The sequence below is a fragment of the Cyanistes caeruleus genome, chromosome 9 (assembly GCF_971803275.1).
Source record: "Cyanistes caeruleus chromosome 9, bCyaCae1.hap1.1, whole genome shotgun sequence".
NCBI lineage: Eukaryota > Metazoa > Chordata > Aves > Passeriformes > Paridae > Cyanistes > Cyanistes caeruleus.
In genome coordinates, this window is record NC_141709.1 from 31,383,871 (window position 1) to 31,398,010 (window position 14,140).

Here is a 14,140-nt window from a genome sequence, read left to right on the forward strand (position 1 = left end):
GCAAGACACAGGACTCTAAGAATGTTTGACAGTCTGTCATTGTAACCACCAAAACCTTAGAGGTCAAATTAAAACCTCATAAAGAGTAATTCGGTGATGTTTGCATATGTAAAATAAAATGCTTTCATAGCTCGGCTTTATGAGCATGTATAGACTCTAAGAATTCTGAAAACATTCATGTATTTTTATGAATGTCATGAACTCAAAATCATTTAGCTAATTTTGACACTTTTCTTTTTTTTCTCTGCAGGCTTTCACCATTTCTTGCAGCCCAAACCACAAATAAAACATTAAAATTATTGATGTGAGCTAAACAGGAGAGCTATTGCCAAAAATAGCAGTATTCACTCAGGCTCATTCTGTGTAGCTCTGGAAAAATTATTCCCATGCTACAGCAAAGATCACATTTTTTCCTTTCTTCACTAACAGCAAAAATATTACCTTTCAAGTGGTCTGTTATTCCTGCAGCTGGGGGATAAGCAGGTTGGATGAAATTTAAGGTAGCTAAATGAGCAAGGCTTGCCGACCCAGCCTCCTGCTAATACAGTGAATGATTTATGATGCTTTTCTCTCCTGGTGCCTTCCCACCCCCTATTTTTCCCTTCAGGATGACAGCAAAATGAGGCAAACGGGCAAATGAAACCTCATATTTGACCTAACTGAGCTGCAGGAGCTTTGCTCTTTTTCTCCCCACTTTAATGGAGAGCACAGGAGCAGTTTCAGGGCATGGCTGGGCTCCCAGGGAGGATGTGCAGAAGGGGTGTTCACAGCCCTGCCTTGCTCTGACCAAAGAGACACTTTAGCACCAGAAAAAACAAGAGGAATTTTGGAGTTTGAACAGAACACAGGTGTGTACATGCACAGGCTTGTGTAGCATGTCCACATCCTCGGAGAGATTTGGCAGTGATGGAAAGACACTTTATCCTTGGATAAGAATCCCATGTGTGGTGTTCCCTTAAAGCCACAATCCTCAGCCTGGGCAACCTCCTCCCCCATATCAGCAGCAGCTGCTGGTTGGTCTCTAAATGACCTCCACAGTCCTTCCAGGCTCCAGAAAGGAAGGAGCTGTTTTATGGGGTTCAAACTGCAGCCCTGGGAGCTGGAGCACTTTGTGCCAGTCAGTACCAGTGGCAGGAGGAGCCCACAGGGCCATGGCAGGAGACTTGGGGAGGAAGGTGGAATCTACGGAGAAATATCCAATAAAGTGCTTAGAAAGAAGGTGAGGCATGTAAAGGAAAATTGTCTAAAAAGAATTAAATAATCTCATAATCCTGAGGTTTGTTATGGCTTTGAAGGGAATGAGAGGCAAAGAATTGTTCTGTGCAGTAAGTTCCCTTTGATAGGTACAACTCTAATCACTAAGAAAATGCACTTTTATACTTCCCCCAGTCAGTGAGAGTTTGGCTTTGTGCTAAGCAGTGCTGTTTTCTTCTGAGGTTAACCAGAGCACAGAAACATGGATTTGTTAGCTGGTGCTCCAGGGGATTTAGAAAACGATTTTAGGAGCACATTTTGGATCTGGGTTTTCTTACTACCAACACACAGGTTTGTAAGAGCCTCACTGCCTGTAGTAACTTGAGTATTAGCATTCCTTCTCTTCCCCAGATGATTTTTAAAGGCTACATTTATTTGTGTGAGATTGTAGGCTTTGGAGATCTTAGAACAGTATCAGTACAATGATCATTGCCAGTTTTAAAATCCATCCTGGAATCCATGATTCAGAAATAAAATGATAATGAGCAAAAATGAGAAAGAAACCTGATATCCCTGTAAAATAAAGCTCAACCACAGAGAGCTCGTCAGAGCTGGGATAACAGAAAATGAACCAGTGCTAGTGGTGTTTCAGCAGTGACCCTGGAGTCCATCCTGCCTGACTGAAAGCCAGGCTTTTGTGTCTGAAATCAGAAACCCTGTGTTGTACTCCAGCCGTGGACAAACACAGGATGATTAAGAACTTAGTAAGCATCTGTGAAGTGAGACTGAGCTCACTGCAGCCCTCGCTGTGTGTAAAAGGTTTTTCCCTTGGAGAACAGCAGCCACAGGAGACAGGGAGGGCAGGGGAAGTGTGGGGCCTCTCAAGGCTGCACGGGGAGAAGCAGCAGAAATGATGCAGGTGTAGGGCTGGGAGAGAAAAGCTTGTAAAGCTGAGAGAGCAGCGACAGTAAGAAAAAGTAGGATCCTGGGGAAGATGTGTATATCCAAGTCCCCTGCTAAATAATGAGGAAAGAAGCACATGCACATCATTGTTGTAGGAGTTTCTCTCATTAGATCAAAAGGACACCACCACAGCAATCTGTTGCTTCTGTAGAAAAATACAGCGTCCAAGAGGAGGAGGGGACACATGTGGGCAGCAAGAAAGCTCTTGGAAAACAACTAAGGAGGCAGCAGGAAAGAAACAGCTCACGGGTGGGGTCAGAGCAGTCCCAGAGCAGTGCGAGAGGAATGAGCAGGCAGATGAGTGGGTGAGGAGACACCCCACTGAATGTTGATTGTGGCACAGCCTCCATCTGTCCTGCCTTGGTGCACCCACTCCTAGTGCTAGGAATAAGCTGTCATACCATGGAATCAGATTGCTATTTGTCGTGGTAAAACTGCTGCTGAGAAACACAACCTTTGTCTCCTAGTGAGAGATAAAGAAACAATAATAAATGGTGTTTACAGGCCCGGGTTGTGTATTCCACTCGGCAGAAGTGCTTCTTTTTTCTCCAGACTGCTTTGCCTGTGCCATCACAATCTGGAGACTCTGTGCACTACATCCATGGGTGACTTCAGCTTCACTACATCCATGGGTGATTTACCTTTCACTACATCCATGGGTGACTTGCCTTTCTTAAGCTCCAGTAATTCATGGCTGTGAGTCCGAGGCACTTCGATCCCAAACAACCTCCACATTAAATAACCACCACAGGAATTGATGCTAATACAAAGCTACATCCCAGAATTCAATAACATTCACTGTTGACAACCCAGTAAAGTTTCAGAGCAGGAAATTACTATCAGAGAAAAGAAAGAAAAGTCAGACCAGACCTCAGGTTGCTGTTGGATTAGTTCTGTCTGGACTTGTGTAGTTCTCTCTTGACTCTTCTTACGATAGCCTTGAGACTGAGGATGGCTCTACAGCTCCAGATGTCTGAATTTTGTGCTGCTGCTGGAATCTTGTTTCAAAGAACAATCCTATTTAAAAACCTCAGGAGCGGCTGTACAAAGGCACAATGAAATGTTAGAAGTAAAGATGCGTGTTTTTATTTCAGCACTGAATTTCCTTTGGAAGTATCAGCCATCACTAATGGAATGACTTACAGCTTGGCATGAGAGTGTTATCGTGTCCTGAACCTGATTTTAGTGTGGGCCACACCACAACCAGAAGGGGTCACCAGCAGAGGTGGGCTGTGGTACCTTCCTGAGGTAACAGTATGTGATCCTAGGGGTTTCTTTTGTCCTGCTTAAAGTAAGAAAAAAAGAAATCCAGAGGAGAAAAAAAGGTAGCTAAATCTTTATGCATGTTTTCTTTTTTGAGGGAACACCTGACTGGGGTAACCCTTTGTTGTTTCCACTCCTGAGAAGCAGAAGTATTTGCCCTGACTTCATTAGTGGCAGCCCAGCTTCTCAAATGAGCACAAAGTTTCTTTTTTTTTTACCAGCTCCAAACAGATAAAATTACTTCTTGGTCAATTCCACATAACCTTTAAGGCTTTCAATCACAGCAGTAAGTGCTACTGTGCCCCAGCTCCTGCTTTTACTAAATTGTATTATAAGCACCTTAATTATAGTCTGTGCTGTCTGATGGGCCACGGAAAAGGTCTTCCAAAAAACACATGATAACAGGGGTGGAGCGATGCTGGGCTTTTTTTGTCTGTTGGGAAAGAAAGGGCTTTGCAGAGAAGAAGATTAATAGTAAACAATGTTAATCTAAATATATCTCAAGACACAAAATATCACATTCCTTCAGGGTTGCCTTCCCAGGGGGTAACTGGCATTCCTGGTGCTACTGCTGGGATCGCTGCTCAAAGCCAGGCTGCTTCTCTGCTGAGCAGAGCTCAGGCCAGGTCTGCTTTTGTTGTCATTCCATGCTGAGCTGCAGCAGTACAGTGAGGTCCCTCATTTGTGCTGCTTTTAGCTCAGGGCTCCCAGGTTGAGATCTAGTTCAAGGGCAGAGGAGTGAACAGAAACACTCGCAGGGACTTCACGGTGGTTTGGGCAGATTCTCCACGCCACTGCCGGAGAGGAGCACCAGACCTGGGCCTCACAGATGGATTAGTGCCCCTCCATAGCCCGTGTCTGCCTCTCTACTTATTTCATTATTTTTATAGGTCAGATCAAATATAAGTTGGAGGCAGCTTTTAAAGTGTTCTGCACTCTGCAGAGCAGAGCATCTGGCCGGGCGATTGCGTTGCTGCGGCCCCTGTTAATGGCACGGCTCTGGGCCTTGGGGCAGGCAGGCCATCCTTATCACCTTGGCAGGCTGCCAGCCCCAGAGAATAATCCATTAACGTCTGCCCCGCTGGCATTCTTGCCAAATACAAGGGATATCTTTTAAATAAACACTGGCAGTTCCCAGTCGGAGGAAAGAGAAAGGGAGTAAAGGAAAAACAATCCTTGACATTTCAGTGACTGCAGGGCAAGCTGACACCTGGTACCACCCTTATCTGCGGGTGTTTGTGCAGAGCTGCAAAACAGCTTCTTCTCCTGGCCCTTTTGCTTTCTTTAAATAGAACTGGGAAGACTGATAATGCTAGGAGCAACTTTCTTGGATAGGTATTCTTTGCCTTTTCCAACCTAGGGAGACCCTGTGTTAACATCTGGGCTCCTGTTTTCCTCCCAAGTACAGCAGAATAGTGTGGCAGCTTTCCTGCCGCAGACTCTGCCAACAATATATTTTTCCCACAGTTTCCCTCCCTAGTGGGTTAGATAAAATGTGGATTTACTTTCAAGGGGACACTTTCCCACCTGACTTCCGATCTCTCCATCCATCAAACCGTGGATCTGCCAGGAATCAGGGCAACTGGGGCTCACCCCATTCTCAGCATTCTTTGGGAAGGGCTTTTTCTGTTTGTTTCAACCATTTCACTTTTTTTTTTTTTGTCTCTGTAGCCAAACTCTCAATGACAGCTTGAGGTTTATTTTTCCAGCTGTTATATTTTCCTTCATAGCAATAAAATTACTTGTTTGGATATTTCACTGTATCAATAAATGAGCTGTCGAGGTTTTATTTTTGCAGTCCAGTTAAGATCTGGAGCAGGATTCATTTGTCCGGAATGCGATTGGGAGACAGTAAAATATTTGGTGTTGAAAGAATAATATAGGGACAAACCTAGAGTTTGCTACCCAGGTCTGAAACTCCATTTCCTTTCTGCTGGTTTTGCCTTGATTCACTGATTGCACTGATGCTGCCTCAGTGTTCATCAGAGGCAAATGAGGCCATAAACTCTTTTATTTCATCTTTCCAACAAGTTAATTAAAAGATTGGATAGTAGTTTGAAGGATTTAAAATATTGATTGTAAGGATATTTTGGTACTAAAGTCTCTGCTGCTAAGAACTTGGTACTTTGCAACAACTTCTTTGCCAAAACTTCCTCAAAAATTCTCTCTGTAATATATTGTATATTTATAATGAATTTTCAGTACTGTATTTTGCTTGCCCCTTTTCATCTGAGCACTGAAGCTATTCCTATCTTTCCCTCAGTTTCAAAATCAACACCATCCTCACCCATGATTAAAGATTAGCACTATCAGTGAATTTTCTGCTGCAGCTAAAAGTTTCCTCTAATGCATTTAGTTGTGTGTGGGATGGGGCAGAGGAAGCTCCCTGCCTGCTGCAGGGCCTGGGGACAGGCTGACAAAGTGCAGAAAGCATTTTTTGACCAGATCCTCATTTTAGGGCATTAAGCTTTTATGTCTCAACACTTCCCTTTTTGAAGCATGGTGACATTTGAATATGTCTTTGTGTTTTCAATGAAGATAACTTAATCACCAGCGCTGGGAGCTTGCATATCTCCTAATTAAATTGGAACCAATCTGAATCTCTCCAAACCAATCTTTGCTGTATTTTTAGTTCAATCTGTCGCTCCACCCCTGGCCAGCCTGTATATGGTAAACCTTCTGCTATTTCCTGCTCAGTTATTTAACGCTGGAGCCAAGCTACTTTCAGTTCCTGAAGCAGAACCAAGCAAATCAAATGTGGTTAGCATGGAGTTAACTGGAAACATTCCCAAAAGATAGTAGTTTTTTTTTCTAAACACATACTGATCCACCTACAGTGGAAAAGAAACATAATTTGCAAATCATAACCTCTTGACTCAGGGCAGCATCTGTCTGGACACTTGCAGACCTTGTTGATAGTCTGTACTTAAAAAGGATTATCAACAAGACACTGTAGGCTTTTCACATGCAAATTGTAATTGAAAATACAGTGGAAGTCATTCAAATATTGCAATTGGTGTGTAAAAAGGGGCAAGAGAAGAAATGTAACATACTGAGGGACTGCTTAAAATAGGTAAATGCACATTAGTAATTGTAGGTCCCTGTACTGGATTAAGGTGACACAACTATTGCTCTACTTTCATTGTTTTGTTAGACTGTACCAACAGGGAGTGGTTTTTTGCTGGCCACCCTAAATCCAGGTGTGCTCCAGTAAGGACAAAGGAGGCAGCTGCAGTTGCTGTGTGGGCTAATAAAACCCTGCAGTGGGCATGTTTAGCAGGGAGGAGCACTTTGTAGTCACGTCCATCTCAGTTCAAATCTGGAGCTGTTAATTGAGTTTAGATCAGCCTGAGAGTCTTCTCCTCCTGGAGAAACAGCGTGGTTGCCCCCTATAGTGTGAGGGTGAAGGGTAAATAAATACAGAGTTGCTGCATTCAGTAGAGGCCGTTGATTAGTGCCAGGTGAGGTCTGTGTCCTGCTTTCCCAAAAGAAATCCTAACAAGTTCCTTGTAGAATACTCCAGTGGGTTCCTGTACAACTGTCACCAGCACCTGCTTCCCTGGATGATGAAACTTGAAATATCTGGATTTCTCCTCCAATAACTTTTCTACCTGTTCTTCCAATTAAGGGTAGAGGTCTTGAAAATAAAATCCCAGGTGTTTAGTGAAAATAAAAACCTGAATACAGTGCAGAGGCCCAAATTGTGTCTTCTTTTCTTGTGATTCCCCTTCTTCCCCTCTATTGCAGTAGAGAAAAAGCACTTGCTAGACACTGGGGAATCCTGTAGGAATTTGTCTTAAGGAACAAAATCAATAACAAATACAGCTTCAGCAGCTCTTCTGTCCACAGGGTTCATTGTATAAGTAAAGGAATGCAGTAATAGAGACATTCTGCTTTGGGCTTCTCTCTTTCAGAGACACTGCAAGTATTTTCTAACCCAGATTTCAAGAACAACAATATGTAGCTGTGCTGGAACAAGTGCTATTTTTAAGTTTCCTGTGGTTTAAGGAATTGTCAGATTTCTCTGTTTGAAGGATCAAGGGATCCAGAAAGCCAGTTCTGAATTTCTGGTTGGAAGGTTGAAGGAATACAAAAATGAACAGACAGCGATTTTCTGCATTGTAGCAGATGAAAGAAAAGATGAAAGATCCCAGCCACGCTCATGTCAATCCAGAGCAGCTCCAGCAACTGCAGACTTTAGTTCAATAAATATTATTTAACCTAGTTCAGGAAAATCCCTCCACTACAACAAAACAAGTTTTTCCACTCTTAGGGGTCACGACCGTATCTACGGAAGCAGCCCACGCTGATGAACTGTTGCACAACTGATACTGAGCAAGTTTTCAAAGAGCAAAACTGCACCAGCTGAGCTGGGTCTGTCTGGCAGGCCAGGCCAGGTGAAGTGATCTCATCTGCCCCCCCTGTGCTATTGAATTCCAGCCAGTTGTGCCCAAGAGATGCCTTTTTTTGGTGCAAGCAGGCCCAGTTCCCATGCAGAGATCTGTGTATCCCAGCAAATGTCTCACTGCCCATGGGAAGGTGCTGTCTGTCTTCCAGCTGCATCCGTGATGCTTTGTGCATTTTTAGGCAGTAGTTGAAGCTCTGCTGGCTCTCACTGGAGTGGCTGTTCCTATGTTTGTGTGTTATCAGGCTTGGTATAACCTGTGTTAAGTCCACACAATGAAAGTAAATCTGTTTTTTGTTATTATAACACCATAGGTGCTGTTTAGGGGGTTGACTTGCTCCCTGTGCCTCTCTTGTTTCACAACCAGCGGTGCCCAGGAACATCTCTCTTCTCTCTCCTTCCCATGCCCCACAAATATCAATAGTTATGATTAAATATAAAAAAAGCACAGTGCCAGTACCTTATAGGGGAAGAAGAGGACAGAGAAGAGGTAAGAGTCTGTTTTCATGCAGATTGAAACATCCTAGTAGCAGAAACAATGGCACTTACAGGAATATCATAATCTCCTGAATAATCTCCTGAATCTCCTGAATAATACAATTCCCTCACTGCCTGGAAACTTAACACTTAGGCAGGGATGCATTTGACCCTTGAGTAACTGTGTAGCATCTCAAATGGGTATGATTTTTGTTTGATAAACATCACATTTTATGCCTTACAATAAACTGATCCTAGAAACAGACTTAAAAATCTGATCTGGGAATGGTACACAAATGAGCAGTTGCATGGCTTATAAATTGTGGTGTGGCTTTACAATATAAAATGACACATCTGGCATCTAGCTGAGAGAACTTTTTCTTTTTCCCACCCCAAAGTGCTTTCTTCAGGGGAAAAAAATATAAGTCAACTTGCCTGAAATAACACACTTTCAGTATTAGCAGTAAAGGCTATCTGTGCCCTGTGCAAGTGGAGAGAATATCCCATATACAATCAGCACATTATGTTGTTGTCCAAAACAAAACTGGAAAATTTTAAGAACAACCACTGTATAATGTCAGATTATCACGGTGTCTGGTTTTGGGAGCCTGGCTGTCTTCTTTGAGGGTTATTATGCCAACATACGAAAGAGAAAACTAAATGGAAACCAAAAAAAAAAGATATCATTTTCCTTTCCTCCTCCCCCCCTCCCTTCTTTTCCTGTTGGGAGTGTTTGTCTGCATAAAACTTACCCATTCCAGTCCCTAACTACTATTTAAGGTTGCCTGCCAGCCTGGGAAGTTGTTATGCAGGTTGCACTTAAATAGCTCACGTTTGACTGCAGAGCACCTGTTGGTTGACTTGGAGACAGTAAAATTCAGGGCAAAGGCTTCCCAAACACAAAGGGTTGCTTGTGGAAAAAGACCTTGTTGATCTTGGATGGAGTTATAACCAGCACTTGATGCCTTTAGTGGGGCATTGTATGGTGCACTAAGTCTGTACATGTGTTTCTGTGTGTGAAAAAACAACACCTGAGCTAAACAGAGAGCGCAGAGCTAACGGGCTTTCTTCAGGTGTGTTTTATGGAGCACTTTTGAAAGGACTTTTTGTGTAGGGCCCTTGGAAACTCTTTTCAAAGCCCTGCTCAGAAGTGCCGGGGCCTGTGGGCCACCTTCCCGCTCAAGGCGTGCATCGTGTGCCTCACGTCTTCCCAGTGCAGTCTTGGGTCCGTCAGGTTGGGTGTTCCAGACTCTGAGAGAGTCTTTTGCCTTGATGGGAGGTGGAGGAACTTGAAGTAAAATTTTTACAGCAAAGTGTTTTCCCCTTCTGCCAGTCCCAGTTCGTTCAGCTGGTACCACACGCTGCTGCACCCTTAGCTCTACTCCGTGCTCTCCAGAGGCATCGCTCCTGCTCTTAGAGTCACCTCTGTGTCCTGACTCATTCACTGCTGTGTTTGTGCTCATTTTGTGGGCAAAGCCACTGGGATAACCTTGGGAAGATCAAAAGAGGGTACTTTGAAGTGACACATGGGCACAGTATTAATTTTCAAATACATTTAGGAATAATATTGACATTCATTTGCTCTGTACAGGAACGTGCTTGTTTGGAAAGATAAACAGAGTTTTTCATGACAACAGAGTTCATCTATGAAATAACTTGTTCATTTTCAGAAGTTTTGTTTTAAAAAGCTACTCTAAAATGCTAAGATCCATGAAGCTGTTCCCCAGAAGGCATCAGTCTAGCCCAGAGCTCACAAGAGTCTGAGCATCTTTTTGTTTTGCTGCTTGGTTTTAGTTACTGGTATAATATGAACAGTATTGCCCAAAATGTTTATGGTGAACCAAGCCATGCCACTGTGGTTTTGGCAAACAAGAATATAATGAATGGTTTCAGGCTCTTTCAATGACCTGTGTGTCCTTCCCCAGCAGCTCTCAGGTGAGGCTGCTGGTGCAAAGGGATATTTCATAAAATCAGGCAATATCCTGAATTGGAAGGGACATCCAAAGATCATCAAAGTCCAACTCCTGGCCCTAATTTGCCAGGGGACAGGGTATCCTTCTCCATCCACAATGCCTCAAGGAGCTGTGTAGGGGCTGGTAGTTATTTCTTACCATTTGAGTTACTTCAGACCTTTCCTCTGGCATTTCAACCACCGTGCAAGGCAGCACCTCTGCAATCTTGCTGAGTTTGGGATTTCCCACTCACACCGTGCCTTTTACCCCTCTCCAAATGCCAGAACAAACGTGATCCATGTGTTTGAGTGTCAGGCACCAAGGCTCAGCATGAGGGAAAGCCAAACACTGCACCAATTGCAGGCAACAAACCGATCTTCTGCTGCAGTTTTTGTTTAAAACCTGATTATTTGTGCAGGCTGGATGCTGAAACATTTGCTTTGGAGCTGGACAAGCAGAACTGACAGACTGGGTGGTTGCCCATAATGGAGGCAGAGAAAGGAGGAGCCTCTGGTATCACTGAAGTACCTGACTGGTCTTTTCAGCAGGTATTTTTCCAGTTCACAGCAGATCACTGACAGCAGAAAGTGCAGCAGCCGCAGCCTCAGCAGTGAAACCGTTACAATGGGAGGGAGATAAAGTGAAGGATTTGTTGGAGGGGCAGTGCCAGGAAATGGCTGAGACATCACATGGCAGAGGATGTGCCCTCTGCAGCTCAGGGACTATTTACTTACAGGCGAGACTTCACCAGACTCCACCAAGGGCAGTTCTGGCGAGTTGTTTGAATTACCTGACCCACTTGCAGTAGGAAGTCATTATAGAGATAGTAAATACCTACCCCACCCCTGTAAGGCAGACAGACTCTTTGCCAAAATGGTCTAGCTCAGCTTCTCAGAATATAAAATATTGTACCTTTCTAGTTGAAACTGGCATTGCAAAGACATCAAAACCTGCTGCTGTTCCAGTAAACTGCTCCATTTCTTGGCATTTCACCATTGTGGAGAGAGCTTCCAGGATTTATGTCTTACCACCACCTGGAGCACAAATAATACGCGAAGAGTAAGTTGGAAATTTTTCTTAAGGTGCAAATCTCTTGCTTCTCACATTGATGGGAAAAGCTCCCAGGCCTTCTGGCAGTCAGGGAAGTCGCCTGTGATGGAGATTCTGAGAGGAGCTTTACACAAGCATTCATTTGAAGTGTTAAATAGACTCCAACACAGTTTTTCCTAGACTTTTTTGTTTTACTTTCTTGTAGTGAAAGCTGCAACTAACTTAGCACACATAACATAGAATCATGGAGTTGTTAAATAGACCTCTGAGATCATCAAATCCAACTGTCAACCCAGCACCACCACCCTGTTCATCACTCCCATACTCAAGTGCCATATCTACACTTTTTTTGAATACTTGACATGCTTGGTGATTAATTATTGTTAATTGATGGATGAATTTTAAAATTTCAAGGAGAATCTACAAATTATAATTTCATTTTAAAAATCATTTTACTATTATAGCAAATGGTAACAGTATATTCTTTCCCCCTTGAATCAATGAGATTTCACCAAGATCTGGAGACTTTACAATGCTGATGTTTAGCATAACCCTGCAAATCATCACCAAAATAAGATTCTAATCTTGCTTAGACCAGAATATAGTTGGAGAAAAGACAAAAGATTTATACTAATGCAGCAAAGAGCAGGTCTGGGCCAAAATAGATACTAATTTAAGAAGACTTGCTTCAAATTAGAATGATGATGGCCTTTGCTTGGACTGTAGGAACAGATGATGACAGGAAAGGAAGAAGAAAAGAACTGGCATGTCTTTTGCAGCACAAAGATCTCAGCTTAATTTTCCTTATATTTTGTGAGACTTACGTGAGTCTTACCAGGTCTTCAGGCACTGAGATGCTGGGATGGGGTAGAACAGTCAATATGAAGACAGAACAGAAACTGAAGTAAGAATTTTAATTCCTTTAAAGGTGTCTGGTCAGAATTTAGGGAGCAATTCTCTATTTGAGAAACCCAGGAGATGAACTTGCTCATCCTCTGCAAAGCTGCAGTGAAGTCTTTGCTGAAGTTGGCTTGATCTACCTGTACCCACCGGGCTCAGGTTGTGCCATGACTTCTCAGAGCACCACGTGCTTGTGGCCTGGGTTGGGCTGGCTTAGGAGAGATCACAGCCAAGTTCAAAGGGTTTTATTGTCTTGCTCTCTAGGGGGATTTGCCATCTTTGTGCAGTGTTAAGGACAGTGTGTCATATTGGGCTCACCAGGGGGTTTAATGCACTAAGGCAAAGATCTACATGGGGCATAGGCACCCAGCTCTGAAGCTGGGTGCCTAATTAAAAAGACTTAATTAGGGGTCTCTTGCACAGTGATTTGGGAAAATTCAATGCCTACTAAAGGGATTCACATGTACCAATACCATGAGTGCAGGCATTGAGGTAGCGAGCTGGACAAGTACTGAAGAAAAGGATGTGTTTCTGTGCTTTGGTTGGTACCTCAGGTGCTTTCTGGGATCTGGCCCTGAATGCTGAAGCTTTATGTGTATTTACAGTTGCACTGAGTTTCCTTAAGGAAATAAATCAAACCAAAATTTTTTTTTTTTTGCTTGACATTGCTATTAAAGTAGAAAGCTGGACACCAAGCTGCTCAGGAGGCCCAAAGCTAAACTGGAGTCACAATTCCTTTGTTCCTATTCTAGTTTTGAACACCCTTCATCAACTAATCACTGCCTGGCACAGTATTAAATTTAATCACTGAACTCCAAAACATTGTAATGTGTCTACCTACTCCATGGTTCCATTTGGATGGAAATTTTCTATCTTGTTTAAAGACTATTAAAGCCCTGCCTTTCTTGCTCAGAACAAAAGGGTATTGTTGGATTTGTTTTTCGTTAGGTTCGTATTCAACAAAAGATGGTTATTCTGTCTGCTCAGTGCTGAGATCCCTGTGAACATGTAGACATCCTCTCTACTTGCTTTTCTTTCTCCTGGCAGACTACAAAATAGAAACATTTCCTTCTCACAGAAGTGTATGGTTGAAATGCACAAAAGCAGATGTTATTTATCAAAACTTTCAAGGTTTTCCTAACGTAGGTATTAATTAAAAAGTTGATGTGAGGCATAATTGAATAAAGAAGCAGCGTTGCAAGACACAGCAGGAGAAGCAATGAGATTTGTACACATTTATGATTAAGAATTCATATTTCATGAAACAAAAACTGTTGTTTCAGTAAAAACCTTTTGACCTTTTAAGAGCGATGTGGCAAGCCCACAAACATGAAGTTGTTTTTTTGGTCCCTATTATTGCCATCACACTGTAACCTAGGGAGAAAAGCTTTTTTGATCCTCCTGTGGGCAGGAGAGCAGGATTCTTGCTTTTGGAGAGCTCACAGCCCATTCACAGTGGGTTGACTTTTAAAAGACCCATTTATTGAGTGACGCAAGGTGCAAATTATGACTCACTCTGCATAGGTTAAGTTTGTAAAAAATCAACCTATATTCATCTCCTGAGCACCTACACAGCTGCTTCATCCATTTATTATCTCTGGGGTCCCATTAACCCTTTGAAAGGAGGAAAAGTGATATCCAACACAGCCCAACCAAACTGATGTTCTTATCCAGGGAATCAAACTTTTTCTCTTATGAGATCTAGTGAGGGGCAGATTTTCTTCTCCTTGGCCAGGATTAGATCACAGAGTGGCTCAGCAGTCAGAGTTTGAACATTTCCTCCTCTTCCAACAGCCCTCACAAAAAATCCATCCATTGCTGGTGTTTGCTGATACGTGACACTGTTTTCCAGGCCTCACCCAGACGAACCAGATGCTCTTCTGTGTCTGAGTCCTCTAATGATCTCACAATGATACTGTAAGTAATTGTTGTTCAT

The 14,140-nt window shown here is 43.0% G+C and overlaps 1 protein-coding gene across 10 annotated transcripts in view; it reads left to right on the forward strand.

Moving 5' to 3' along the window:
• The window catches only part of FGGY (FGGY carbohydrate kinase domain containing), a 279,434-nt gene that overhangs the window by 62,795 nt on the left and 202,499 nt on the right, over positions 1–14,140 (forward strand). For 5 of the 10 annotated variants that reach the window (XM_086841676.1, XM_086841681.1, XM_086841682.1 and 2 more), the window contains one exon: positions 14,057–14,121. The exons of 4 other annotated variants lie outside the window; for them this stretch is intronic. The gene's annotated coding sequence lies outside the window, so the exon portion shown is untranslated. Of the gene's footprint in view, positions 1–13,998; positions 14,122–14,140 lie in introns of all 10 variants that reach the window. One more of the 10 variants, XM_086841675.1, reaches the window with a different exon arrangement.